This window comes from Vidua macroura, chromosome 2 (assembly GCF_024509145.1).
Source record: "Vidua macroura isolate BioBank_ID:100142 chromosome 2, ASM2450914v1, whole genome shotgun sequence".
Classification (NCBI taxonomy): Eukaryota; Metazoa; Chordata; class Aves; order Passeriformes; family Viduidae; genus Vidua; species Vidua macroura.
This window is the reverse complement of record NC_071572.1, coordinates 1,716,528-1,744,493: the sequence shown is the minus strand read 5'-3', so window position 1 is coordinate 1,744,493 and position 27,966 is coordinate 1,716,528.

The window sequence follows — 27,966 nt, the reverse complement described above, 5'->3', positions numbered from 1 at the left end:
TTTTGGTGCTCCAGCCTCTGCTTTTTTCCCCTTTTCAGGACACTTTACTCCAGCCAAGTTTTCCTTTGTCACACAGCTTCAAGAAAGAAAAAAAAGAGAGAAAACGAGACGTTTTCTCCAAATTACAACAGGAGTGTGAGGAGAAATGATGCACTCATGATCCAAAAAAGGGGAAAATCCAACTTTTCTTTCTATCTGAATATCCAAAAGAAAGCAGCCAGCAAAATCCTAAGGAAAAGGAATAAATTGCATCCCTCTGGTGCCCCTGGAAGTCTGGAGTATTCGGCTTTGCTCCTGTTCTGCTTCCAACGAAGCAGCTGCCAAATTTGTCCTCCCTTGGAGGCAGAACACATCAGGCTCTGGGAAAATCCAGGTGCTGGGATGGATCCTGGAAATCCCGCAGCAGGAGGAGAGCAGAGGGAAAGAAAACACAGCTTCCTTCTGGGATAAAAATAGATGGGCATGCACAGGAGCTGAAAATTCCTGGCTTCTGTTTGGTTTTGCTCTTGGATTTCTTTTTATTCCCTCTCACCCTGCTGCTTCCCTCTCCTATCCCCAGTGGATGGTGCTTCCCACCATAGCCAAGCTCTCTCCCAAGACACTTTCAACTTAAAAAAAAAATACCCACCAAAACCCCCTAAATTAAAAGTTATTTCCCAGTGTAAAACCCAACAAATTCCCTTAAGGAAAAACTGGATATTTAATGTTGCCGTGGTAGCAAAATCAGGTCAATTGACAGATATTTGGTAAGGGTTGCCTAGATCCTTTGTGTAAAATTAATGGTCAAATATTTGATTTCTGATTATATTTGCAGTTCTTCCTCTTTCTAAAAATATTAAAAGCCGTGACAGCCGTGACTCTCTTTTGTATTTGTTGCATATAAAAATACAACAGCACTGAGGCCTGAAAAATCAGCTTTTTCCTCAACTTTATAAAAGTTTTACGAGGTATAAAACCCCTGAAACAATAAATATTCTGCTGGAAATGACGACTGGAGCAAAACTAACAGATGTTGATCTAATACTCCTTAAAACAGGGAACATGGAATTTCAACTCAGCGAAAAAATATGATTTCTTCATATTCCATCTTTAAACCTCGGTTTTCTGGGATGAACCAGGAGGCTTTAGGGATTCTGTGCGAGTTTTCCCCTCAGACTGTGAGGTTTTAGCAGGAAATGTGTTTGCATTTAGGAGCAAGCAAGTTCTCAGAGGTGTGAGTTCAAGCTCACACCACACCCTCACTGGTGGAAGCTGGCAGGGGCCTACAGGAGCTGATTTAATAAAATTAAACACCAACCCCCACATTGCTGGTTTGGACTGGGTGGTTCAGCTCAGCCTAAAGTGAGTTTATTGATGTGAGGAGCAGGAAAACCAGGGGAAAAAAAAGACCAAATGCCCTGAGTTAACCTGGTTAGGCCGGGTTTTCCAGGCAGGCTTTGATCATTGATCCTGGGGAATTAATAAATTATGGCATTCCCAGGAAACGTCCACTAAACCCCAATACTGGGAGCCCAGCACGTCCCATGGATTTGAAGCCCATCCCGAGCAGTCCCTGTTGAGCTGAGGTGCGAATTTGGCCACCAAAAGTGTCCCTGCACTGGCCCAGGCCACGTCATTCCCTGTGTGGGACAATGGGAGTCATAAAATTCTTCCCTGTGTTTCTCTCCTTGTTTTCACCCTCCTTGCTGGGAAAATGGAGGAAACAAACCAAGCTGAGTTGGTTTAACTGGTTTGGGATATAAATTTATGGACTGGGAGAGCTGGGGCTGTTCACCTGGAGAGGAGAAGGCTCTGGGGAGAGCTCAGAGCTCCTTCCAGGGCCTAAAGGGGGTTATAAAAGGAGGGAGAGGGGTTTTTAATAGGGATAAACAATAACAGGATAAGGGGGGATTGTTTTAAACTGCCAGAGGGCAGGGCTGGGTGGGAGATTGGGAATTGGGAATTGTTCCCTGGCAGGGTGGGCAGGGGCTGGGATGGAATTCCCAGAGCAGCTGGGGCTGCCCCTGGATCCCTGGCAGTGCCCAAGGCAGGGTTGGACACTGGGGCTGGAGCAGCCTGGCACAGTGGGAGGTGTGGGCTTTTAGATCCTTTTAGATCCTTTCCATCCCAAACCAGTCCATGATTTTCCACAGCCTCGAGCTGCACCAAGGGAAATACAGTTTGGGTATCAGGAAAAAGTTTTTTACAGAAAGGTTGATAAAGTTGTGGAGTGGCTGCCCGGGGAGGTGGTGCAGTCACCATCCCTGGGTGTGTTTAACAAAGCCTGGATGTGGCACTGGGTGCCAGGGCTGAGCTGAGGTGCTGGGGCTGGGTTGGACTCGATGCTCTTGGAGGTCTCTTCCAACCCAGTGATTCTGTGATTCTGTGATTCTGTGAATTTTGTGAATTCTGTGAATTCCATGACTAACCACAACCTCCCCAGGGCTTCCCCCAGGGACACTTCTCCTGAATGTCCCCTCAGAGGTGCAGCTAAGCCAGGCCAGCCCCGCTGATTGTGTGAACACAAACACCACCAGCAACCCCAAACAAATATCCCCAGCTGGGAACTGAGCCTGGCTTTTATTCCTCTCCCGGCTGAGCACATCCAGCTGTGACACCCCTCTAACCCAGGCTGTGACTCAGCAGTGGCCCAAAAGATGAATCCTGAGCCTAAATCCTTCCCTTGCTGCCTCAACTGTTCCCAACGGTGGGAATGATTTCCTGGGGTTGGTGCTGGATGATTCAGTGCTATCCAGGGAATCCCCTTGAGCCCCACATGGATTGACTCATCCCGTTGCTCATCGGGCCCACCTGCTCAGGGCATAACTGTGGTGGAAACCCACACGGCCTCACATGGGTGAGATTCCCAGCTGGAATGGCACATGGTGCCTGCTGGCACCGTGGAATTGGGGTTGTTTGTTGACCTTGGGTTTGTTCTTCGTGGAGGAAGAACAGCTCTGAATTAATTTATTGTGGTTTAATCATAAAATATTCGTGATTTTCCTCCTGAGGAAAAGAGGGAGAATCAGTTGGTGAAGCTGAAGCCAAACTAGAAGGGGTTAAAAAGGACAAGAAGAATTTCTCCATGGTCAGGCATTGGAAGGAGATGGCCAGGGAGGTTTGGAGTCCCCATCCCTGGAGGTGTCCAAGGAATGCCTTGAAGAGAAAGAGAGAAAAAGGAGAGAAAGGAATAAATCCAAATCTCTTGGGTGGGAAATTTACAGATGGATCAGGACAACTCTGACAGAAACAAAAGAGAAATTCATGGATGGCACCAGGATCCATCCAGCTTGGAGAAGATCCCAGTCCTTGTGCTCCATGGGAATCATCCTTCACAGCACATGTGGAGCCTCCCAGGTGTTCCACCAGGGAATCTTCCCTGGAGGCTTTTTGAGGCTCTGAGGAAAATGAGACCAAAATAGGAGCTCCATGGAAATTGGCAAACTTTTACCTCAGAGAAATCTGATTAATCCTCATCAAGATCTCACCTAGACTGAATAATAGAAAAAGTTGCTACTTTCGAGTGGGAGTGAAATTTTTGGGCATTTTTCCTTGCTCTAAACTGAAAGTAAATTAGGGGAAAACTCCAATTAATTTCATTTAAGCTGATGAATGGGCAGTTTTGAAAATCCCACGGGAGGCTCTGTGGGGCAGGGACTCTGCTCTGCTCTGCCTCGCTGCCTTCCCAGCATTGCTGGGACATTGCTGGGATACATTTGGGGTTGTGCAATGTGGTTTTCCATAGCTTTGGCTGTCTGTCTTTCCAGAAAAAGGGTAGAGGAGGAAGGCACTGGGATATTCAATACAGGAGTTTTTGTCTTGGATTTTAACTCCAGTGAAGGACAGATCAATCCTGCTAAACCTGGCTAACAAAATCTAAGAATTTAGAGGTTTTTTTTTTTTTTTTTCCTGTTTTTATTCCTATATTTGAAGGTTATAGGCTGTTTGTTCCTAGATTTAAATTACCAAATCAACCAAAGCTGGTCACTCAAGTCAATCTCCACATAAAATAAAACAAGAAGTGGAGTGGAGGCACCACTGCAGGACAATTCCTCCAGCTCCAGGGTAACCCTGAGAGCTGTGTAAGTTTTTTGAGATGACTGCAGGACTTTAAAGCAAAGATTTCCCGCTACCAGCAAGCTAAATATATCCTTCCTGTTTATTCTGCGTGTGATTTCAGCCCCAGCTCCAGCCTAGAAAACAAAAAGCATCAGCACCCCAGCCCTGGTGAGTAACAGCAGCATCATCCACACAAAGCTGGCAGGCAAAGCCCTGCAGGCTCGCCCAGCTGGACATATCTGGGTCAAATCAGCTCTGTGGTTTAGTCCAAACTCCAGGCAGGAGACAAAGATAATTTTCTTTTCCCCTCCTTTTTAGGGAAGAGTTTCAATTCGTAACGAGCTGTCGATTTTGGAGGGTGAAGAGGGCGTTTAGAAAGAGCCTCTGGAGTGTCCAGGACATGTTTGGCTTTGCCAAAGATTTTCCAGCTTCTCAGCTGATGACAGGCTGAGAGCTGGGTTCAGAGATCTCCGATTTAACCCTTTCCTTAATTCCTTGATTTTTATTCTCCTCATAATCCACTTCAGAGCAACCCCTGCAGCCCAGTGAGCCCTTCTGCATCCCACTCCCAGGGCAGGAATCCAGGGATGCTCTGGTTGATTCCCTCCCCAGACCAGACATCTGCTGGGAGGAAAAAGTCAGAGGACCGTGATTTCTTTTCCTCAGCAGATGTGAGGAAACAAAACCTCTTAATAGCCAGCCCCCCAAAAAATGACCAGAGGCTCTGTTTTGCAACCCAGAATGTACAACCTAATAAATCCCAACCTCTCTGATGGAACTTCGGGTTTTTCCTTCCCTGCCTCTCTTTTTTTTTTTTTTTTTTTTTTTTTTTTTTTGTCTGGGAGGGAAAAAAGGTCAGTTTTTTATTCCAAACCCACTCTCAGAGATCTGATGATTGTGCCATTGGCCAGAGTTCAAACAATGCAGGCAGGAAAGAATGTCCAGCTGTCAAGTGTAAACAGCACGGGGTACAGCTCAGAAGTGCCTCAGACAAATCAGCCCATGTCATCAGCTGCTCTTAATTAACACCAGACCAAATATCCTCTCCCTGCCCCCTCCCCTCTTTCTTCTCCCACTTTTTCTTCCCCCTCTTCAATGCCTTGAAACGCCAATGGTTTGTGACAATTGACAAATTTCCCACCTTTATTTTATTTTTTGGGAGAGGGTTTCTGCCTTGCTGAGAATCAGGGAGGGAGTTTTCCCTCTGAAATCGGGAAAAATCTACACAAATTTACTCTTAAAACCTTGCAGGGAATCTATGTTACATTCAAAGCTCCTTTTCACTGATTTTATTTTTCTTTTTAAGGATTTATTCCAACTCACAGTGATTGAGACAAAAATTGGGAGAAAATCAAGTTAAAGAATGAATTTCTTTCACGATTCACCATATTTCTTAATGATTTTTTTTTTTTTCATCTCGGCTTTTTATTCTGTCCAAGTCAAATGTGACAGTTCTTAAATCCTCTAATTATCCCAACCCTGTAATTGTCCATTGTCTTGGTGGTGGCTGTCCTTGTGGAAAGGAGAAAATGAATATGGGAAGAGCTCAAAGGAGATTCCAACATCCCAGCGAGGTCACAGATATCAATCTCCCAGCCAGGTTGGATTTGCACCTTTCCCACTTTCTGCACAGAAAATCTGGCTCCAGGAACAGAATCCCAGTGTGTTGTTTCATGTTGCTCCATATTCTCATTTCAATTGTTGTTTTAAAAGCAGATTTCAGGCTGATCACCCCGATCCAGTGAGTTTTCCTGTGCCTTGTGCTACAACCAGGCCTGGCAGGATGAAAAATCTCTTTGCAGCTCATCCTATTTTTAGGAAATGAGGCATTAATCAATATTTAGACTCTTCTGGGTGGGCTGAGCTGGAGGCAACACAAAGGAACGGAGGAAAGATGTGGTGAACACATTAATTGTGTTTAATTTTTTTTATTTTACAGTCTCTTCCCTGGCTTTTCCTGCTTCCGTGGTTTGTTCTTGTTGCTGGTTCTCTTCTGCCTCTGAGCACCCCAAAATTAATATTCCCCAGTAAATTTATTGCAGCTCAGAGCTGACACTGAAAAAAAAAAACATCTCTGTCACAGAATAATCATAAAACCATGGAGGGTTTGGGGTGGAAAGGACCTTAAAGCTGCTCCAGTTCCACCCCTGCAGTACAGGAATTTTTGTCTTGGATTTTAACTTCAGTGGAGGACAGATCAGTACTACTAAACCTGGCTAACAAAATCTAAGAATTTAGGGTTTTGGTTTTTTTTCCCCCTATTTTTATTCCTATATTTGAAGGTTACAGGTGGGGAGTGGTTTTTTAGTTCTTCTCTGTTGTGTTGTTGAAATTCCACTTCTTTTGGGGGCCAGGAATTGCCTCTGCTGCTCAACCGGAGGCTGAATTCTCCCTGGAGAGGAGTTGAGAGCTTCCCACCCCCAAGGAATTCCTGGCAGACACAATCCCAGCGTTCATGGGAAACGCAGCATTGGCTATTCCCGTGTTTGGGGGAAAACCCAGGGAATTCCAAAGAATCCCTGGATGGTTTGGGTTGGGAATGACCTCGAGGATGATCCAGTTCCAAACCCCTTCCACCATCCCAGGCTGCTCCAACCTGGCCTTGGGCACTGCCAGGGATCCAGGGGAAGCCCCAGCTGCTCTGGGAATTCCATCCCAGCCCCTCATCAACCTCACAGTTGGGAATTTCATCCCAATATCCCATCTAAACCTTCCCCCTGGCAGTGGGAAACCATTCCCTCCCGTTCTGTCACTCCAGACCCTGGCAGCCAAAATAAAGGAGATTTTTTTTGCTCTTCCAAATACTTAAATCCCATCAATTAATCCTAAATTTACTTTAAGAATCTCTGCACAAGGAGCTAAACCGCTTCTGTGTTTAATTTTCTTTTTTAAAGCATCTCTTTCTTTCCAAATGGGAGAGAAATCCCAAATGAACGGCTGGAAATCCAACAAAAAAACCCCTGAAAATTATATGAAAATTATATTAAAATTTACCAACAGCTCCGCTTTGTCTCTGGCTCTACAAGACCTGAACTGGGACCAGATCTGAGACAAAAAAAAAGACCCAAAAAAACAAACCAAACAAACAACAACAACAAAAAAAACAAAAAAAAAAACAAAAACAACCAAATAACAAACAAACAAACAAACACCAAAAAAAACAAACAAAAAAAAAAAAAGAAAAAAAGATGAAAGAAATGCAAATAATCAGGGAAACATGAGAGGAATTAAGGAGACATATGGAGATCCCCAGGAAATATGGCCTCTAAATTTGAAATGTGGTTCCTATTTGCTTCACACATTTTGTGTGCAGCAGGAACAGCTTTTCTTTATATTCCATGTGGGGTTGGGGTAATCAGAATATTAATTTATGAAACAACTCCACAGTGCATTAATTGTGCATTAATTATGGTGGTTTTATGTAATAGACCGTCATTAAATTATGTTTATTGCACAATTCTTGTATCAGGTTTGGTGGGGGGAGCCAAAATTTTTACCAAAATCACATAAACAGAGGCCCCCCAGATGGATCAGAAGTCGTCTGGAAAAAGCTGGGATTTTAACAAGGCTCAGAATCCCAATAAAACTCCTCTACATCCTCATCCAACAGGAAATAAAAAACCTTTTATTAAATACCTCAGCCCTTTTGGGAGACATTTCTGACATCATCAGAACAAAGGGATTTAAGGAATAAAAGCATCAGGATGCACCACGCTGGGAGTGGGATTCTCCAAAATGGACAAGTTTTCCACCTTTATTTTATTTGGGAAGAGGGTTTCTGCCTTGCTGAGAATCAGGGCGGGAATTTTCCCTCTGAAATCAGAAAAACTCGAAACAAATTTACTCTCAAAACCCCTGCAGGGAATCTGTGTTACATTCAAAGCTCCTTTTCACTGATTTTTAGTAAGGATTTATTCTAACTCACAGCGATTGAGACAAAAATTGGGGGGGGAAATCAAGTTAAAGAATGAATTTCTTTCATGATTCCCAAATTTCTTAATGATTTTCTTCACCTCTGATTTTTATTCTACGTCGAATGTGACAGTTCTTAAATCCTGTAATCATCCCAAATTCAACACCAGCTTTCACAGTTCATTTATGTTGAAATAAACAAGTTACAATGCGTATCCTTCAGGTGTTATCAGGAAAAAAAGATTAATATCTGCTTTAATTTGAGGGCCTGTGCATCTCATATTTAATGTGGCCACACAAGTCCCACTGTACACTGAATTTTCCTGTTGATAAAGGCGGTGGGATGGGAGGTGTGGCCTTTTTTAATGTCCCTTTAAAAAGTCCATATTTAATAGGCTGTAACTGCCCTGGGTATTTGCATGGAATGGTTCTGGGGAGCAAACTGGAAAACTGGGATGGATGGAAATAATCAGGGGAAGAGCTGGGGTGAGAAAGGGATTTGCAGAACAACAGGCAGAGGTGACGGATTTATCCCAGTCCTGCTGGGGCAGGCGGGTTTTATTTCTATTATCTCCCCAGAACGGCTCTGAGCTCTGTTATTCTTTTAATTACACATCACACAGGAATCAATCCCAGGGGATTTTTCTCCCTGGTTTGAAAGTTCCTCCTCAATTTTCAAAAGAAAAAAAAAAAAAAAAAAAATTCAGATTTTTTTTTTTCAACAGCCAGCACTGATGGTCATTCAAAATAGGATGAAGCAGAGCCTCACATTTGGGACCTTCCTTAAATTGCTGCCAGGGATGGTTTGGGTTTCCCTGAGTGCAGTTTTGATTTGTTGCGGAGTTAATCCAGCCAGGAACCAGGAACAAAGCTCCACGAGTGGGTGACAAACTGACCGTGCCCAGCTGCAAAGCTCAGTCCTGCAGCTGAAGGCGCCAACTGAAATTTCCAAGAGTTACCAAAAAAGAAACAAACAAACAAAAAAAAAAAAAACAAAAAAAAAAAAAAAAGAAAAAAATCAAGTCACAAACTCAGTCAGACTGAAATGAGTGTTCAGTTTAGGAGAAAATCCATGAGGTTTTTATTGTCAGTTATTCATTCAGCACCAGGCCTGGGTTTTGTCACAAGTTTGGTGACAAAAGTGGCGCCCTGAGCGCGATATTTGAACGAGGTGCTGGCCCCAGAATGACTCAGCTGCAGCTCAGAAAGCTTCACAGTTGGGTTCACAGATTTTGTCCTGTGAGAAATGTTGAGACAAACTCAACTGAGTCATTTATTGGGGGTGGTTCCCTCAGTGTCAGCAACAAAAAATAAAAAAAAAAGCAAAATGTGTAGTGGCTTTGGTTTGTTAATTTGAGATTTTTTTGGTTCATGTATTAACCAAATACTTTAATAATGTATTGGCCAAATACAGAGTGTGGTGGGTTTTAGTGTTGCTTCATTGTTAGTGTATTTATTTTTTGTTGTATTGATATATTGCTGTATTGATAATTTTTTTTTATAGGACTAGGAGAAAGGGAGAGTAGATTTAAAACTTTCGAAGTGTATAAAGAGAAATTTATAAATAGTAATTAAAAGAAAAAGTAATAAGAATTAAAATAAAACCTTTAGGACACTTCTTTTTTTTAATCACTTTTGTAAAGTGACAATGTAAAGAAGTAAAACTCGAAATTCTGGTTAGTTGATTATTTGTAGAATAGTCTTTTTTGACACTAAAGCCCCTCCTCAACTGGGCAGGGGAGAGAAAATCCAACAAAAATTTCATGGATCAGGATAAAGACAGGGAAAGGTCACTTATCACTGTCAAAAAAAAACCCAGATTTGGGGAAATTAATTGGATTTATCACCAATCAAAAGCAGAGCAGGGTAAGAAGTCAAATAAAAGCTTAAAACCATCTTTTCCCCATCCCTTTCCTTCCTCCTTGGGCTTAGATTTATTCCCAAATCTCCCTCTTCTCCCCACCAGGGGCACAGGGAGATGGGAATGGGGTTTATGGGAGTGTGGGTCCCTTTCCATGGGGTCAGTCCTGCAGGAACTGATCCTTTTATCCATGGGGTCAGTCCTGCAGGAATTGATCCTTTTATCCATGGGGTCATTCCTGCAGGAACTGCTCCAGTGTGGATCCCTTTTCCATGGGGTCAGTCCTGGAGGAATTGATCCTTTTATACATGGGGTCAGTCCTGCAGGAACTGCTCCAGTGTCAATCCCTTTTCCATGGGGTCAGTCCTGCAGGAACTGATCCCATTTCCATGGGGTCAATCCTTCAGGAACTGCTCCAGTCCAGTGTGGGTCCTTTTTCCATGGGGTCAGTCCCTCAGGAATTGCTCCAGTGTCAATCCCTTTCCCATGGGGTCATTCCTGCAGGAACTGCCCCAGTGTGGGTCCCTTTTCCATGGGGTCAGTCCTTCAGGAACTGGTCCCTTTTCCATGGGGTCAGTCCTTCAGGAACTGGTCCCTTTTCCATGGGGTCAGTCCTTCAGGAACTGATCCTTTTATCCATGGGACCAGTCCTGCAGGAATTGCTCCCTTTTCCATGGGGTCAGTCCTCCAGGAACTTCTCCCTTTTCCATGGGATCAGTCCTTCAGGAACTGCTCCACCTTGGATCCCTTTTCCCATGTGGTCAGTCCTCCAGGAACTTCTCCCTTTTCCATGGGCTCAGTCCTTCAGGAACTGATCCTTTTATCCATGGACTCAGTCCTTCAGGAATTGATCCTTTTTCCCATGGGGTCATTCCTTCAGGAACTTCTCCCGTTTCCATGGGGTCATTCCTTCAGGAACAGCTCCAACTTCCATGGGGTCATTCCTTCAGGAACAGCTCCAACTTCCATGGGGTCATTCCTGCAGGAACTGCTCCAACTTCCATGGGGTCATTCCTGCAGGAACTGCTCCAGTGTGGGTCCTTTCCATGGGGTCATTCCTGCAGGAACTGCTCCAACTTCCATGGGGTCATTCCTGCAGGAACTGCTCCAGTGTGGGTCCTTTCCATGGGGTCATTCCTGCAGGAACTGCTCCAACTTCCATGGGGTCATTCCTGAAGGAACAGCTCCAACTTCCATGGGGTCATTCCTGCAGGAACTGCCCCAGTGTGGGTCCCTTTTCCCATGGGATCCCAAGCCCTCCCACCAAACCTGCTCCAGGGGGGCTCCTCTCTCCACAGGGCCTCAGATCCCAGCCAGGAGCTGCTCCAGGGCGGAATTCCCATGGGATCTCACCTTTTTTTGTGCATCCATTATTTTTCCTTCTGAAATACATTAAAGGCTCTTTCCCGCAAGTGTCTTCACCCGTGGGATCAGCCCCATTAAATTCCCTGGGAATACTCATAAATTCAGAATGTACAAAAATCCTTCCAGGTGTGGGGACTGCAAAATGCCCTTTTGCATCCCCCAGCTTAGGAAGGAGTTTAAGCTCGTGCCTAAACCCCTCTGCCAAGGACTTGGGGTGTTTTTGGGAGAGCAGGAATGGATTTGTGGCAGTGATTTCCAAACATGTCGATCACAACTGCAAAAATCCTTACTAAACTGATTAAATCCATCAGCAAGTGAAATGTTTAGGATCTCCACTGCCATGAGGAGATTCCGACTTCTTTAAATCCAGACATTCATTTCTGATCATTCTTTTCACCTAATTGGACAGAAATTGCTTTATTTGTGGGATCAATTTACCATAATCACAATTGTACACTTTTACTTCTCCAAATCTCTTCCAGGACAATAGGATTAGGTGAGATGAATACCAAAAAAAAAAAACCTTTAAAACCTCCCTGTCTGCCTTAAACCCGAATTTGTGTTTAGCCCCAGGCCTTGGCAGCTACTGAAACGAAATGTTTTGAAACAAAGCAAATTGGCTTTTTGCTGACTTTTAATGTGCTGCGAGACACCTGGTTCGACACAAAACGTCTATTCACAATTAAAGGCTGAGCTTTTGTTATGCAAAAGGTAAATGAGGGCACCGTGAACTCTGGGAGAGTCAGGTTTGGGGTTTTTTTTTGCTTTTTTCCCCTGGGGGAATCTGTCAAAAAATCCTGGTTGGTGACAGCAAATCAGGAGTTTTGAGGATGGGTTGGGTTCTCTTTTTTTGGAGGGTTAAGGGGAGGTGGTACAGTGGTAAAAAGACACCGAAAGTAGGAAAATAAATGGGTTAAATTAGGCAAAAGGAATATTCCCTTATTTGAATATCGGGTTTTATGCAAATGGGATATTGTGTGTTTGTGTAAGAGACCAGACAGGTTCCAGTCACAGCACAGCTCAAGTGACATCTGAATTTTCATATTTCCAAGGCATTTTGTGAGATGCCTGGTGGATGGGGAGTGAGGCATTTGTGTGTTTTCTGCTGGCTTGGGATTTTCATGGATTCAAAAGCAGGAAATGGATTGGGATTGTGTCCCTGAGCCCCCTCAGGTGAGAGCCCACCTGCAGAGCTGCCCCAGCCCTGTCCCAGCCCAGGGAGGAGCTGGAGCTGCTGCAGAGAGCCCAGAGGAGGCTCCAGGATGAGCAGAGGGCTGGAGCAGCTCTGCTGGGAGGAAAGGCTGGCACAGCTGGCATTGTTCACCTGCACAGGAGAAGCTTTGGGCTGAGCTCAGGGTGGCCTTGCAGGGCCTGGAGGAGCCCCAGGAAAGCTGGAGAGAGACAATTTCCAGGGGATGCAGGGACAGGAGCCAGGGAATGGCTCCCAGTGCCAGAGGGCAGGGCTGGATGGGAGATTGGGAACTGGGAATTGTTCCCTGGCAGGGTGGGCAGGGGCTGGGATGGAATTGCCAGAGCAGCTGGGGCTGCCCCTGGATCCCTGGCAGTGCCCAAGGCCAGGTTGGACACTGGGGCTGGAGCAGCCTGGCACAGTGGGAGGTGTCCCTGCCATGGCAGGGGTGGCACTGGGTGGGTTTTAAGCCCATCCAACCCAAACCATTCCCTGGTTCCATGATTCCTTTATTCCATTATTCCATGATTCCATGATTCCATGATTCCATGAGTCCATGATTCCATGATTCCATTATTCCATGATTCCATGGTTCCATGGTTCCATGATTCCATGATTCCATGATTCCATTATTTCATTATTCAATTATTCCTTTATTCCATTATTCCATTATTTCATGATTCCTTTATTCCATTATTCCATTATTCCTTGATTCCATGGCTCCATGATTCCATGATTCCACGATTCCTTTATTCCATGATTCCATGATTCCATGATTCCATTATTCCATTATTCCATGATTGCATGGTTCCATGGTTCCATTATTCCTTTATTCAATTATTCCATTATTCCATGATTTCATGATTCCATTATTTCATTATTCCATTATTCCATGATTCCATGATTCCATTGTTCCATGATTCCATGAGTCCATGATTCCATGAGTCCATGATTCCATGATTCCATTATTCCATTATTTCATGATTCCTTTATTCCATTATTCCATTATTCCTTGATTCCATGGCTCCATGATTCCATGATTCCACGATTCCTTTATTCCATTATTCCATGATTCCATGATTCCATGGTTCCATTATTCCATGATTGCATGGTTCCATGGTTCCATTATTCCTTTATTCAATTATTCCATTATTCCATGATTTCATGATTCCATTATTTCATTATTCCATTATTCCATGATTCCATGATTCCATTGTTCCATGATTCCATGAGTCCATGATTCCATGAGTCCATGATTCCATGATTCCATTATTCCATTATTTCATGATTCCATGATTCCATTGTTCCATGGTTCTATGGTTCCATGCTTCCATGATTCCATTATTCCATGATTCCATGATTCCATGATTCCATTATTCCATTATTTCATTATTCCATTATTCCATTATTTCATTATTCCATTATTCCATGATTCCATGGTTCCCTGATTCCATGATTCCACGTTCTCAGCACCCCCAATCAGGAAAGACAAGTAATCTTGAAAAAACAATAGAAGTGGTCTAAACGCATCCCTTTGTACTTTCAAAGGAAAACTGAGGGGTGGGAGTTAATAAAACACTTTTTATTTTGTAATAAATAGAAGCAACGCTGTAAAAAGCTGAAATATATATTTAAAAATGGTTGAAAGTCATTAAATGAAACCTGGTTTGGTTTGGGTTGTGTTGGAGTTTTTTAGTTCAAAAAGACTTTGATATTTTAATGTTTTTTTCCTGGCATCAATGGATTTTTTTTTTTTTTTAATTAACTGATTTAGAATAATAAAATGTCTAAATCTTGACATTTTTACGTGGAACAGAAAACAAACCATATGGAATCTGGGAAGGGGTTCCTTGGGATAAAAAGGTCTTATTGTAATGATGGACCTTGGAGATGTTGCTATTCCCCTCATTTAGTTATTTCTGTACTAATATTATTACTACTACTACTATTATTATTATTATTATTATTATTATTATTATTATTAAAACTATTATAAAATTATTATAAATATTATATTATAATTATTATAAAATTATTGTTATAAAATTTAATAATAATAATAATAATAATAATAATAATAATAATAATAATAATAATAATATCATTAAATTACAATCACAACAGTTGCATGGCATTGGCACTGCTGTGTTCCCAATGAGGGAAAGAAAGGGATGGGATAAGGAAGGGGAGCTCTGGCTCCAAGTTCTCCCCATTCCTGAAGTTCCTCCAAGTTCTCCTCCTGTTCCCATTGGGATCAAATGCAGGAGATGATCAAAATTAATGGAATTAATCCCAATTTCCCTGCGCTAAGGCACAAATTCATCCTCCTGTCCCTTCATGTCCTGTCGCTCCTGGCTCCCAGTCCACATCCCATCCCATTTTTCTCCTTTTAGCCCCTTTCCCAATCTCCAGGATCCACCAGAGACACTTGACCCCTCCTGGAATGGACTTGGCCCCATCCCATGGCCGTGGACTCCCCCAAAATTCCCTCTTTCCTTCTTTGTGGAGCCACTTGGGCTCCTGCCAGGGGTTTCCAAACTCCAGACAGCTCCAAATCCATCTGGATCAAGCCTGGAGGGAAGAAGCAGAGGAGATGTCTGGGAAAAAGGAGCTTTATGGTAATTCTGGAACAGGGAACCAGACTTTCAGATGGGAGCCGATTTTTCTGAGGCTTGAAAAGGGATGAGGGAGCTCCAAATCCATGGGGAAAAGCAAGTGGGAACAGAGCAGGAGGAGGATGGGGCTTGTCCCAGTCTGCCTGGTCAGATCCCATCACGGCTGATGGATGCTGTCCAGGATAACACATTCCAAGGGATTCTTCACCCTTGGATGAGCAGCAGAGGGTGGAAATGGGCAGAGCTGAAGCATGAGGGGCTCCTGGGGTGGTGAGGAAAGGCTGTGGAATATCCAGGCATGGATGGAGGGGTTGGGAGCCTGAGGGAGGGCGAGCAGCATCCTCATCCCTGCCACTGGAGTGCTTTTCCTCAGGGATGTCGTGGCTCCGACACTGCCCGGGATCAGATCCACAGGTTCTGACTTGCGTCCCTCAGAGCCCCGCTGAGAACCCCAGGAGGGCGTGGACACAAAAACGAAACCAAATAAAGCTCTCTGGGAAAACAGAAATGTTTGGTCACCACAACTCCTGATAGAAGGGGCAGTGAGGGGGGGTCGGGCTCTGCTGCCATGTCCCAAGGGAAAGGAGGAGAGGAAATGGCCTCAAATGGCACCAGGGGAGGCTCAGGTTGGAGACTGGGAAAGGAAATTTCCCTGGCAGAGTGGTCAGGCCTTGGGCTGAGCTGCCCAGGGAGGTTTGGAGTCACTGGAATTGTCCCAGAGGAGTCTGGATGGGGCCTTGGGGACAGGGTTTGGGGTGATGCTGGTGGCACTGGGTGATCCTGGAAGTCCCTTCCCACCTTGGTGACTCCATGATGCTGTGAAAGACCAGGGGAGACTCCAATGCTCCAAACACCAACAAACAGAAGTGACAAACGCTGTCTGTGCCCAAAGCAGAGCAAGCGGGGACAGATGGGAGATTGGGAATTGGGAATTGTTCCCTGGCAGGGTGGGCAGGGGCTGGGATGGAATTGCCAGAGCAGCTGGGGCTGCCCCTGGATCCCTGGCAGTGCCCAAGGCCAGGTTGGACCCTGGGGCTGGAGCAGCCTGGGACAGTGGGAGGTGTCCCTGGGGGACTGTGTGAGCTTTAAGGTCCCTTCCAACCCAAGCCATTCCATGATTCTGAGATTCCATGAAATTGGGCTGTCCCCAGGGATGGGAAGGGGCACCATAAATCAATGACCATGGCGGCCCCTGTGAGGAAGGACGAGCCTGGGATGGATGAGGATGGGATGGATAAAGATGGGCTGGATAAAGGTGAGGCTGGATGAAGATAAACTGGATGAGAATTAGGGTTAGGATTAGGATAAACTGGATGAGGATGAATTGGATGAGGATGGGCTGGATGAGGATGGGCTGCATGAAGATGAGGCTGGATGAAGATGAGGCTGGATGTGGCTGAGCTGGATGAGGATGGGCTGGAGGAAGATGAGGCTGGATGAGGATGAGGCTGGATGAGGATGGGCTGGATGAAGATGAGGCTGGATGAGGCTGGGATAGATGAAGATGAGGCTGGAGGAAGATGAGGCTGGATGAGGATGGGCTGGATGAGGATGAATTGGATGAGGATGGGCTGGATGAAGATGAGGCTGGATGAGGCTGAGCTGGATGAGGATGGGCTGGATGAGGATGGGATGGATGAAGATGAGGCTGGGATAGATGAAGATGGGCTGGATGAAGATGAGGCTGGATGAGGATGGGCTGGATGAAGATGGGCTGGATGAGGATGGGCTGGATGAGGCTGAGCTGGATGAGGATGGGCTGGATGAAGATGAGGGTGGGATAGATGAAGATGAGGCTGGATGAAGATGAGGCTGGATGAGGCTGGGATAGATGAAGATGGGCTGGCGGAAGATGAGGCTGGATGAGGATGGGCTGGATGAGGATGGGTTGGATGAAGATGAGGCTGGATGAGGCTGGGATAGATGAAGATGAGGCTGGATGAGGCTGAGCTGGATGAAGATGAGGCTGGATGAGGCTGAGCTGGATGAGGCTGAGGTTGGATGAGGCTGAGCTGGATGAGGATGGATTGGATGAAGATGAGGCTGGATGAGGATGAGGCTGGATGAGGATGGGTTGGATGAAGATGAGGCTGGATGAAGATGAGGCTGAGCTGGATGAGGATGGGTTGGATGAAGATGAGGCTGGATGAAGATGAGGCTGAGCTGGATGAGGATGGGCTGGATGAAGATGAGGCTGGATGAGGATGGGATGGATGAGGATAAGGCTGGATGAGGATGGGTTGGATGAAGATGAGGCTGGATGAAGATGAGGCTGGATGAAGATGAGGCTGGATGAAGATGAGGCTGGATGAAGATGAAGCTGAGCTGGATGAGGCTGAGCTGCCTCAGCCAAACCACCTCAGACCTCTGGGCTGGGTTTAGTGTTCGGTAAACCCCAGGTGATAACATCAGCCCCAGGGCACTCGGGAGGCTCAGTAAGGCTCTGTCTCCAGCTTTGAGGTGCAGAGTGAAAGTCCTTTATGACTCTTTTATTGCTTTTGAGCCGAGATCAAAGCCCCAGCTCTAATCTGATGCCATCCCTTTTATGTTCCTACCACCCACTTGAATCCAAAGTCAGTCCTGGCTCAGCCTCTTGGGCTTTCCAGGCTGGGTTGGTTTTTTTGGAGAGGTTTTCCGGGGTAATCGTCTGCCTGCTCCTCGGTGGGAGGCTGAACCTTGGAAAAGAGCGAGGGCAGACACAAAATTGCATCATTATTTAGCATCAATATTTTCTCCCGTTACGTTAATTAGGTGGGCGTGTCAGGCCAAAAAAGCACAGCGTTGTATTTAAATTAAATTTTAATTTATTGGTGGTCAAATTTAGGCCTTTTATTATTCACAGGGGGTGTTTGTAAATACAGATTTATACAGAAGTCACAGAAGACAGAAAATAGGGAATTTGTGGATTTTTCTTTCCCAGTTGGAATTGTCACAGAATGATTTAATGTAATCTTCTTTTTTTTTTTCTTTTTTTTTCTTTTTTCCTGGAAGAAAAGCCACTGCTGGGAATCTCAATTTATTAAATGAATCTTCTCGGGCACCAATTTTATAAAGTGCCTGAAAGTGTGAACTGGACACAAAGGGGCCAAGATGTTGAAGGGTGACAGTAAAAGCTCTGCTGACAGGAGGCTGTGTGGTCCAATTATTATAAAAATAAATAAATACATAAATATGAAACCAAGGAAAAAAAGGTTGCAACTTCATGCCCAAACCTGATCCAAAAAGAAGGAAAAACAAGAGTTCTATGGAACTCTGCCTCCTGGAAAAAACCCAAACCCCATGGCTGGCATTTTTATTTTAATATTCATTTTAATTTATTTTCGTTTGATTGTGTTTTATATCACTCTAAACCTGTTCATTTGAGGGCACAGCTCCCAGGAACCACCTAAATCTGTGCTGATGCAGCAATTCCCACCTGCCAGGGGATGGAATGAGGAGCTGGGAGATGGAGTTTTGATAAAAAGTGGGAACAAAAAGGACTGAAAAAAAAAAAAAATGGAAATGTCTCCACTCCTGACAAATCAAAGAACAGAGAGTTTGAGCTTGGGTGTCCCTCAAAAGATGCCCTGGAACCCAACTGAAATGTTTGGGATGTTTCCTTTCAGCTTCCTTGCACTTTGTAGTAGGAAACAAAGGAAAACTCAACCGTTAAAACAACAACAACAACAACAAAAAAAAGCTTTTTAAATAACAAGAGATGAAGACTCAGGAGTTTCACTTCAGAAGTGCTGAAACAAAATCTTCTAATGCTCTGAAAATGCCTCTCTTGGGGTTTTTCACCTCACCTAAGTCTAATCACTGAATGAATCTCAGATCTGGGCGGTTTCTGACCGGCCAGGCCTTTGGATTTGACTCATTTTTATTTGGCAGAGCAGGAGTTTGAGTCCTTTTTATAAACAGAGAAGGCAAAGGATTCACATGGCTGCCCTGGATGCTATCCCTGGATCCCTGGCAGTGCCCGAGGCCAGGCTGGATGGAGCTTGGAGCAGCCTGGGATGGTGGAAGGTGTCCCTGCCATGGCACAGCGGGGGATTGGATGATCTTTAAGATCCCTCCCAGCCCAAACCATTCCAAGGCTCTGCTTCATGAAACAATTTAGCTGTCCATAAAGCCAGGTGAAAATAAATGAGTTGGAGGAACACGGACACATCCAATGAAAATTCCCAAGCAACTCCAACCTCTTTTCCATTAGAAGAGTCAGGAGTAGGACTTTTTTCTTTCAAATTAGTTGAAAAAATTCAAATTTAAAGTGAATTGTGGTGACAGGGGCACTTCAAAAAGACCTAAAGCTCACCCCATCCCACCCCTGCCATGGTCAGGGACACCTCCCACTGTGCCAGGCTGCTCCAGCCCCAGTGTCCAACCTGGCCTTGGGCACTGCCAGGGATCCAGGGGCAGCCCCAGCTGCTCTGGCAATTCCATCCCAGCCCCTGCCCACCTTCCCAGGGAAGAATTGCTTCCCAATATCCCATCAAATCCTACTTTGAAGCCATTCCCTGGCTCCTGTCCCTCCAGGCCTTGTCCCCAGTCCCTCTGCAGCTCTCCTGGAGCCCCTTCAGGCCCTGCCAGGGGCTCTGAGCTCTCCCTGGAGCTTCTCCTCTCCAGGTGAACATTCCCAGCTCTCCCAGCCTGGCTCCAGAGCAGAGGCCTGGAATGACAGGAATTCTTAAAGAGGGATGTGGAATGACATCACCTCTGGGGTGGGCGGCACTGCTGCTTTATAGGTGAGAAATTCTCTTTTTCTGGTTTTCCATGGAGTAAGGCGACTGATGGATTGGTCAGCAGAGCCTGCCTATTCCATAGTGAGAAAGCAAGTTCAACAGTTCACCAGTAGAGTTTTATTTTTAATTTTTTTTTTTTTTCCCCAGGGTGACTTTTTTAATGTGCTCAAAATGTCTCATCATGGTCAAGCACAACCCAGAACCTTCCTTAAAATCCCACCCCTTCTCCTGGGGTGTTTGCCTCACCCAGCTCTTTGGAGATCATGGGATGTGACTCATGTTTGCTCCAGCAATATTTTAATTTTTTTTTTTTAATTTTAATTCATTCTCAGAGCTTTTTTTTTTTTTTTTTCAGAGCTTGAGGGGAGGAGAATTTTTGTGGAAAAGGGCAGGGTGAGAGCAGGGTCAAACAGAGCTCATGCAAAGTTGAACCAGGGCAGGTTCAGATTGGATATTTGGAAAAAAAAAAAATTGCCTGGAAGAGTGGTCAGGCATGGGAAGGATTGGCCCAGGGAGGTGCTGGAGTCACCATCAAGGTGGGAAGAGACCTTTAGGATCATCCAATCCCAGCTGATTCCAGCACCACCATCATCCCTGAGGGGAGGATATCATCCCACATCCCTCTTGGAGAATTCCTGTCATCCCAAGCCTCTGCTCTGGAGCCAGGCTGGGAGAGCTGGGAATGTTCAACCTGGAGAGGAGAAGCTCCAGGGAGAGCTCAGAGCCCCTGGCAGGGCCTGAAGGGGCTCCAGGAGAGCTGGAGAGGGACTGGGGACAAGGCCTGGAGGGACAGGAGCCAGGGAATGGCTTCAGAGTAGGATTTGATGGAATATTGGGAAGCAATTCTTCCCTGGGAAGGTGGGCAGGGGCTGGGATGGAATTGCCAGAGCAGCTGGGGCTGCCCCTGGATCCCTGGCAGTGCCCAAGGCCAGGTTGGACACTGGCACAGTGGGAGGTGTCCCTGCCATGGCAGGGGTGGCACTGGATGATCTCTATTAAGATCCAACCCAAAGCATTCCATGATTCCATGATCTTGGAGCACGACTTCAGTATCAGGCCTGATCCCATCAAGGCAGGCTCACTGCTTTTGTTGGAAGGGAATTTTCTGCTCAGCTTTCCTCCTTTTTCATGGAAAATCCTCATATCTGCCTGTCAAAGTCCTGATTTTTAAGTAGAATTTCACCCCTGTTCCTTTCTCTTTGCCTTCCATTTGGTTACAACAACACTGGAACCACTTGGCCACACATTTATCTTTGGGATTAAAGAGAATATCCTGCATTTATCCCAAAGTCAAGGATAACCCATGAAATCCTTTTGCCATTGATTATTTTGATGCATTTTCCGCATTTCCCTCAGCCATCAGGAGCTCCAATTTCCTCCCAGGCTGAACTTTGGCCTCCTGCTGAGGAATCTCTGCAGTTTTCCTTGGAAAAATTCCAAGCCTTGATTTTTTTTCCCCATCCATCACCCTGCCCACAATTTTGGAGCAATGACTTTGGCCTGTTTTTGCTACTTAGGGGCTAAATTCCTTCAGTTCTTCCACATCTTCATTCCATGTCTTTTTTGAGTAGGTTGGAAATTTTTTAATAGGGAATTTTGGTGTAAGAAAATTTTTAATAGGGAATTTTGGTTTAATTACGAAGGATTTTCTGTGGAGTATAACAAATTAACCGTGGCAATTTAAAGTGTTTCATTCTCTTCCTTTTTTTTTTTTTTTTTTTTTTTGATATGGAGGTAACAGAAAAACGCATGGATTTCAAATATAATGTTCCAATAATAATAATAATAATAATAGTAATAATAATAATAATAATAATAAATAATTAAATAATGTGGAAAATCTTTCAGAATTTTTCAGAATATTTCAGAATTGCTACCACAGTTATTCTCTTTTATTTCCAACATGAACCCGGGATGGGAACATCACTTGGAGAGAGCAGGAGAACGATGGCAAAACGTGGCTGAACTAAAGACTTAGGACCAGATTCCTGCTCTTATTCCCCAAATCCCACAAAATTGAGCTGCTCTTACACCAAACACCAGCAGGGCTGAGAATGGAGGTGGTGTTATCCAGTTTTAACCCCCCCCCCTGGAATTTGGGAATTTTCCGTAACCGGGATTTGAAGCGTCCCCGAATTCGGCCGCCCACGCGGGAAACGTCTCGGAGCAGGTGCTCAGTCCTGGCTGGCTCCACCAGGGCTTTGTGGGATTCTGATCTCAGTGCCCAGTTATGATCCCAAACAAAAGGCTTTCAGAGAAATTCCAAGTGAAGAAACCAAGGAGGATGGAGTGACGGGAAGGACGGTCCCAAAACGCATTAAAAGCGATGAGGAGTTGGGAAAAAGCCAAAAAACCCCAAGGGTTTTGTGCTGGGTTTGCTCCTCCTGCTTCCCAGATCAGCTGGTGGAGAAACCAGAGAGCAGATCCTTCATTTTAGAGGAGATTCCGACCAACTGCTGCCTTGAGCATATTCAAAACTTCAGAATTCCTACTGAATAATCTCTCCTGGATTAAAGTCCTGGGAGTAATTACAGCAAGTGCTGATTTAGTTTTATTTTTTGCGTGTTGTGTTTTGGAGCCCCAAAAGCTGGCAAAAAACAGGAGAAAATCCTACAAAACGGGGAAAAATTTGCTGCTTGTTTGAGCCCAACTGATCCAGTTGGAATTCAATGGTCCTGGTGGGTCCCTTCTAACTCAGGATATCCCATAATTCCATAATTCAGGTCACAAGCTGAAGTTTTGTGTTTTACTTCCAAGGTCTGCTCTCTCTTCTCTCCCCATCTCTCCTGCCGTTTGCTTTATGACCTTTCATTTATTTGATGCCTAAATCCCTGCTTTTAATTTCTGTTGGGGAAAAAAAAAAAAAAAAGAGGGATAAACAGTCACATTTCCTAAAAGAGGAGGCAGCACCCTCCCTCCTGTGCTTCCCTGATTTATTAATATTAAAAATGAAGGAATTCTAGTGCTGGTCTGTACTGGGGAACCATTTCTGGCCTAAGTTGTGGAAGGGAAATATAGAGAGGGCTTTCCCTGATCATGGAATCATGGAATAAAAGAATCATGGAGTAATGGAATAAAGGAATCATGGAATAATTGAATAAAGGAATAATGGAACCATGGAACCATGGAATCATGGAGCCATGGAATCAAGGAATAATGGAATAATGGAATAAAGGAATCATGGAATAATTGAATAATGGAATGATGGAATAATGGAATCATGGAATCATGGAATCATGGAATAAAAGAATCATGGAATAATGGAATAAAGGAATCATGGAACCAGGGAATGGTTTGGGTTGGATGGGCTTAAAGCCCACCCAGTGCCACCCCTGCCACGGCAGGGACAGCTCCCACTGTGCCAGGCTGCTCCAGCCCCAGTGTCCAACCTGGCCTTGGGCACTGCCAGGGATCCAGGGGCAGCCACAGCTGCTCTGGGAATTCCATCCCAGCCCCTGCCCACCCTGCCAGGGAACAATTCCCAATTCCCAATCTCCCATCCAGCCCTGCCCTCTGGCACTGGGAGCCATTCCCTGGCTCCTGTCCCTCCAGGCCTTGTCCCCAGTCCCTCTGCAGCTCTCCTGGAGCCCCTTCAGGCCCTGCCAGGGGCTCTGAGCTCTCCCTGGAGCTTCTCCTCTCCAGGTTGAACATTCCCAGCTCTCCCAGCCTGGCTCCAGAGGGGCTCCAGCCCTCTGCTCATCCTGGACTCATTCCTACAGATCCACATTTTTCTTGAATTGGGAACCCCAGAGTAGAGATTGGGGATCCCCATCCCACCCTTCACTGTCCAGGAAGTCGAGGGAATGAGCTGGGCCTACAACTCTTGCTGTACGAAGCTGCAGTTGGGTGAAATGAAACCTTCCTTGCCTAAAGCCTGAGCCTGAGGTGCTTTCCAGCACTGAGAGCCTTCAGCTTTCCCTACATCTTCATTTCACTGGAATATCCAGATGGAAACCACATTCCAAGGATGGTTCGGTCCACGCTGGTGTCAGGGAGCAGCTCCTGGCGCTGGGAATTGTTGGAATCCATGAGGTTCTCCTGGGAACAGTCTCAGGCTCTGCTCTCCCTTTTCCCCATCACTCCAACACATGGAGCTCCAAGGAACCCACTGTGGGGCTGATTCCCACCCTGGAGAACACCACAGGAGAATTTTGAGGCTTTTAAAAGTTCCTCTATGACCCTGCAGCTAAAAAAAGTGCAAACCCACCTGTTTTAGACCAACTCCCGTGGCAGGAACATGGAATATTTCACTTTTCAAGGCCTGGTGAAGGAGTTTGTGGTCACCTGCAGACACCCACGCGCACAAAGCCTTGTTTTAATCATTAACCCAGCCAAACTCAAGATTAAGCTGTCGTGTCCCAGCCTAACGTGCTGAAAAGATCAAGGCATTTAATGAAGTGTAAAATCCATCCCGCTGACGACGCGAGGAGCGTCGCTCTCTCCGGGGAGAACTCCGTGCAGAAAATGTGGCTTTTTAATGAAAGTTCTTTGTGTCTGGTTCATATTCTGGGCCATGAGAACAGATTGGGGCTGTTGCTGTTGTTTTGGCACATTCACAGCCTGAAGGCCTGCACCACTTGATTTTTTTCTTAACAACTTGAACTCCTTGGCAGCCAGCCCCGCTCCAGAGTGGATTTCTCCCCTCCTGTTTCATGGCATGGTTCATTAGCAGATCCACTCTTGTAGCTGGGGAGGAGAGCAGGAAGAATTGAAGAATTTCTGAGCTGCTTCATGCTCAGTTCACAGCTCTGAGAACTCAGACCCGGCCTTGAGACACTCAGTCAATTACTCTCTGTCTCGCAGTGATTATTCCTGACCTGGCTTCCTCCTCATGGAGGTTAAACTCGGCCTAATTGTGGAGGCAGAATTAAAAAATCCCAACCCTGAGAGAGCGAAGATCGACTGTGGGAGACTTTTCAAGCTCCATTTTAAGCTGGAGTTGGCAAAGGGCACCTAAAATTTAGGTTACCAGGGGAAAGGGCTGGAAAACACATTCTGGGAGGGGATGTTTGGGGTTTAGTCTGAAGGAGAGGAGACGCAGGGGGCTCTGAAGGTCTCTTCCAACCCTGATGATTCCATGGCTGTGTGAAATGAGAGGGGTCTATGCTGAGACAGAGCTTGCCCAAATCACACAGCAAATTTATAGAGCAATTCTCTTAAAATCCAGTTGTTCAGCGTGAGGGTGTCTTGGTGAAGATTCCTCCCTCGCTCTCAGAAATCCCAGCTTTAGGAACGGTTTAGAACGTAAAAACAATCCTCATCCTACTGCAGCATTCCTTCCTTTCCAGACAGCTGTGCTCTCCACATCTGCCGCAGGGCTCCTGTAATCCAGGCTTTCCTGAGAGCAAGTTGTCACCACACCCTGGATGTTCCAGTAAATCCCAGTTTGCTCAGACTCCACCAGTGGGCCAGGAGCGTTCAGTGCCTCCTTCCTGTAACATTTACGCAGGAATATGAACTTCCAAGAGCAGAACACAACGCGCCCCTGGTGAGTAATAAAATACCGAATTTCCTTGCTGCTGGAATTAAATAACCTCGTTCTGTCACTCACTGTAGGATATCAGCAGTTGCAAATCTCAGCTTTAAGGGAAAACCACCGGGGGAAAAGGGAACAGGTGATTTTTAGCTTTAGGCCAGAGCTGTGGAAACTCTTGAAGGCATCCATCTGTGTGTATTCCTTCACTCCTTAAAAAGGTTTTCCAAATTTAGCTCTCTGCAGATTGTTGGAGGGGAGGAATAAAGGTGTACTTGTCTGGGAGTAAAATTCTGTTTGGTGGGAAGCTTTTACTCCATTTAAAGACTCCAAACTTCCTCTCAGTGTAAGGCAGAGCAATCCCTGGGGAGCAGCTGTTCCCAGAGCTCCTGGCAGGGTTTGTGAGGTTCCTTGCTCAGAGATGGTCACAGGCAGCTGCCCCTCTTGGAAGGATTTTATTTTTACAGAATTCCAGGATCATAAAGGTGGGAAGAACCCTTCAGGATCATCCAGTGCCACCCCAGCACCACCACTTGATTTTTTTCTTAACAACTTGAACCCCTTGGCAGCCAGCCCCGCTCCAGAGTGGATTTCTCCCCTCCTGTTTCATGGCATGGTTCATTAGCAGATCCACTCTTGTAGCTGGGGAGGAGAGCAGGAAGAATTGAAGAATTTCTGAGCTGCTTCGTGCTCAGTTCACAGCTCTGAGAACTCAGACCCGGCCTTGAGACACTCGGTCAATTACTCTCTGTCTCGCAGTGATTATTCCTGACCTGGCTTCCTCCTCATGGGGGAAGGAATCACCAGCATCACCCCAAACCCTGTCCCCAAGGCCACATCCAGACTCCTCTGGGACAATTCCAGTGACTCCAAACCTCCCTGGGCAGCTCATCCCAAGGCCTGACCACTCTGCCAGGGAAATTTTCTTTCCCAATCTCCAACCTGAGCCTCCCCTGGTGCCATTTGAGGCCATTTCCTCTCATTTTTTCCCTTCCCCTCCTGTCAGGAGTTGTGCAGAGCAATGAGGTCCCCCCTGAGCCTCCTTTTCTCCAGACTTTCCAGGGATCCAGCTCCCAGCTTGGTGGGCAGCTCAGGTGTCCAGCTTCCCCATCAAACTTACAGATCCAGCAGCTGAAAAGCTGAAGATGGAGCCTCCTCTTTCCTGCAGCACTTTCTGCTTTAGTGCATTCTGAATAAAACCTTCTCACATGTCTGAAAAAGCAAATTCCCACTTTAACTGATTCAGAGGGAAGTTAAAGATGTCCGTGGTAACAAAATAAATAATGGATGAAAAAAATGGGTCGTGCTTTGTTACAGCATCTCATGATAGCACAGTTCTTTTATTTATTTTTTTTTTAAGTGTTAAACTGCAGCTTTTATTTAATGGAACTCCCCAGCCAAGGCTGGCATTCATCAATCTGGAATTTATTAACCCTGATCCTCTTTCTACAGATGCTTTAAATAAAATTGGGGCTGGTTTTTATTTACTGCAACTGCTGGCCCTCACTGGCAGGTGGAAGTGAACAGCAGGAAAAGCTGCCAGGGAGTTTTCAGGCAGGGAATGGCACTGGGAATGTCCCAGGGTGATGGGGAACACGTGCAGGGGCAGCAGTGGTGTTTGCTGGGGGTTCCACGTTTCCCAACGTGGGCAGCAGGGAGTGAAACTTCCTTCCAACAGGGAAATTCCCACTCCTCAAAGACCTCGAGAACCTTCCAGAGGACGACAGGGAGTTCAACACTTATTTTCATGAGGCAGGTGCATGAAGGATGTCAAGATGAATTCAAAAATTCCTGCAGGATTTTCCTGAGCAGCTGAATTCTTCTCCTGAGATGTAAAAGCTTCTGCTGGAAAAAACAAAACAAAAAAAAAAAAAAAAAAAACCAACAGAGGCTTAATCTTCCTGAATATATTTTTAATTAACACCTCAGCTCCTGGGAATTCCATCCCTGGAATATAGCTCACGTGAGGGCAGAGGGAACTCGAGGCAACAACCTCACTTTGAAAATCTTGGGGAAAAACCCTCTTAGAAAATCTTGAACTTTGAAAATCTTTATTTTTCCAGCTTTTCCGAGGCCGTGGAAGGGGAAAATCATCCCCAGCTTGGAGCTGATTTCTCCCCACGCTGATCCCAGCCTGCCAGGGATCCTCCTGAGCCTGTTGCTCCTTGTTTCTGACTTTTAAATTCCCCACTGGAATGTTGAGCCTGAGAAAGGTTCGGGTACATCCTACCCCTGTATTTTTTTATCTGGGCTATACCTGGAAGGTCTTGAATCCAGTTTTCCTGGTTTAAAAATCTGGTTTGGGACTAAAGTCTGAGTGGGGGAAGGTGAAAGAAGTGGATTAGGGCCCCAGCCCAGCTGCTGGGAGAGTGGGGAAGCTGCAGAGTCCTCACACACCCTGTGTCTCTTGTAGCTCCTTCAGGGGCTGCAGGAAGGGTCTGAGCTCCTCTCCCAGTCCCTCCCTGGGTAAATGTCACCCAAGCCAAGGTGACATCACTCTGCCACTCTCCGGCCTCCAGTTATCCTCTTTTTTTTTTTTTTTTTACCTGGAAATGTGCTCAGCATCTCCTGAGAGTGGGAGATTCAACCCTTCCTCCAACAAGCTTTGAGCTCAGAGGTACAACCTGAACATCCAAAGGACTCACATGTCCAACGAGGGCAGGGGGGTTTCGGGTAAAGCCGTGGAGTAAGAGCCTGAGGTGAGAGATGCAGGACTCCATGTGGCTCTCCAAAATGCCGTTTATTGTACCCAAGATGTCACAGCAGTCCAGGGTCGTGGGTGGCAGAGCCTG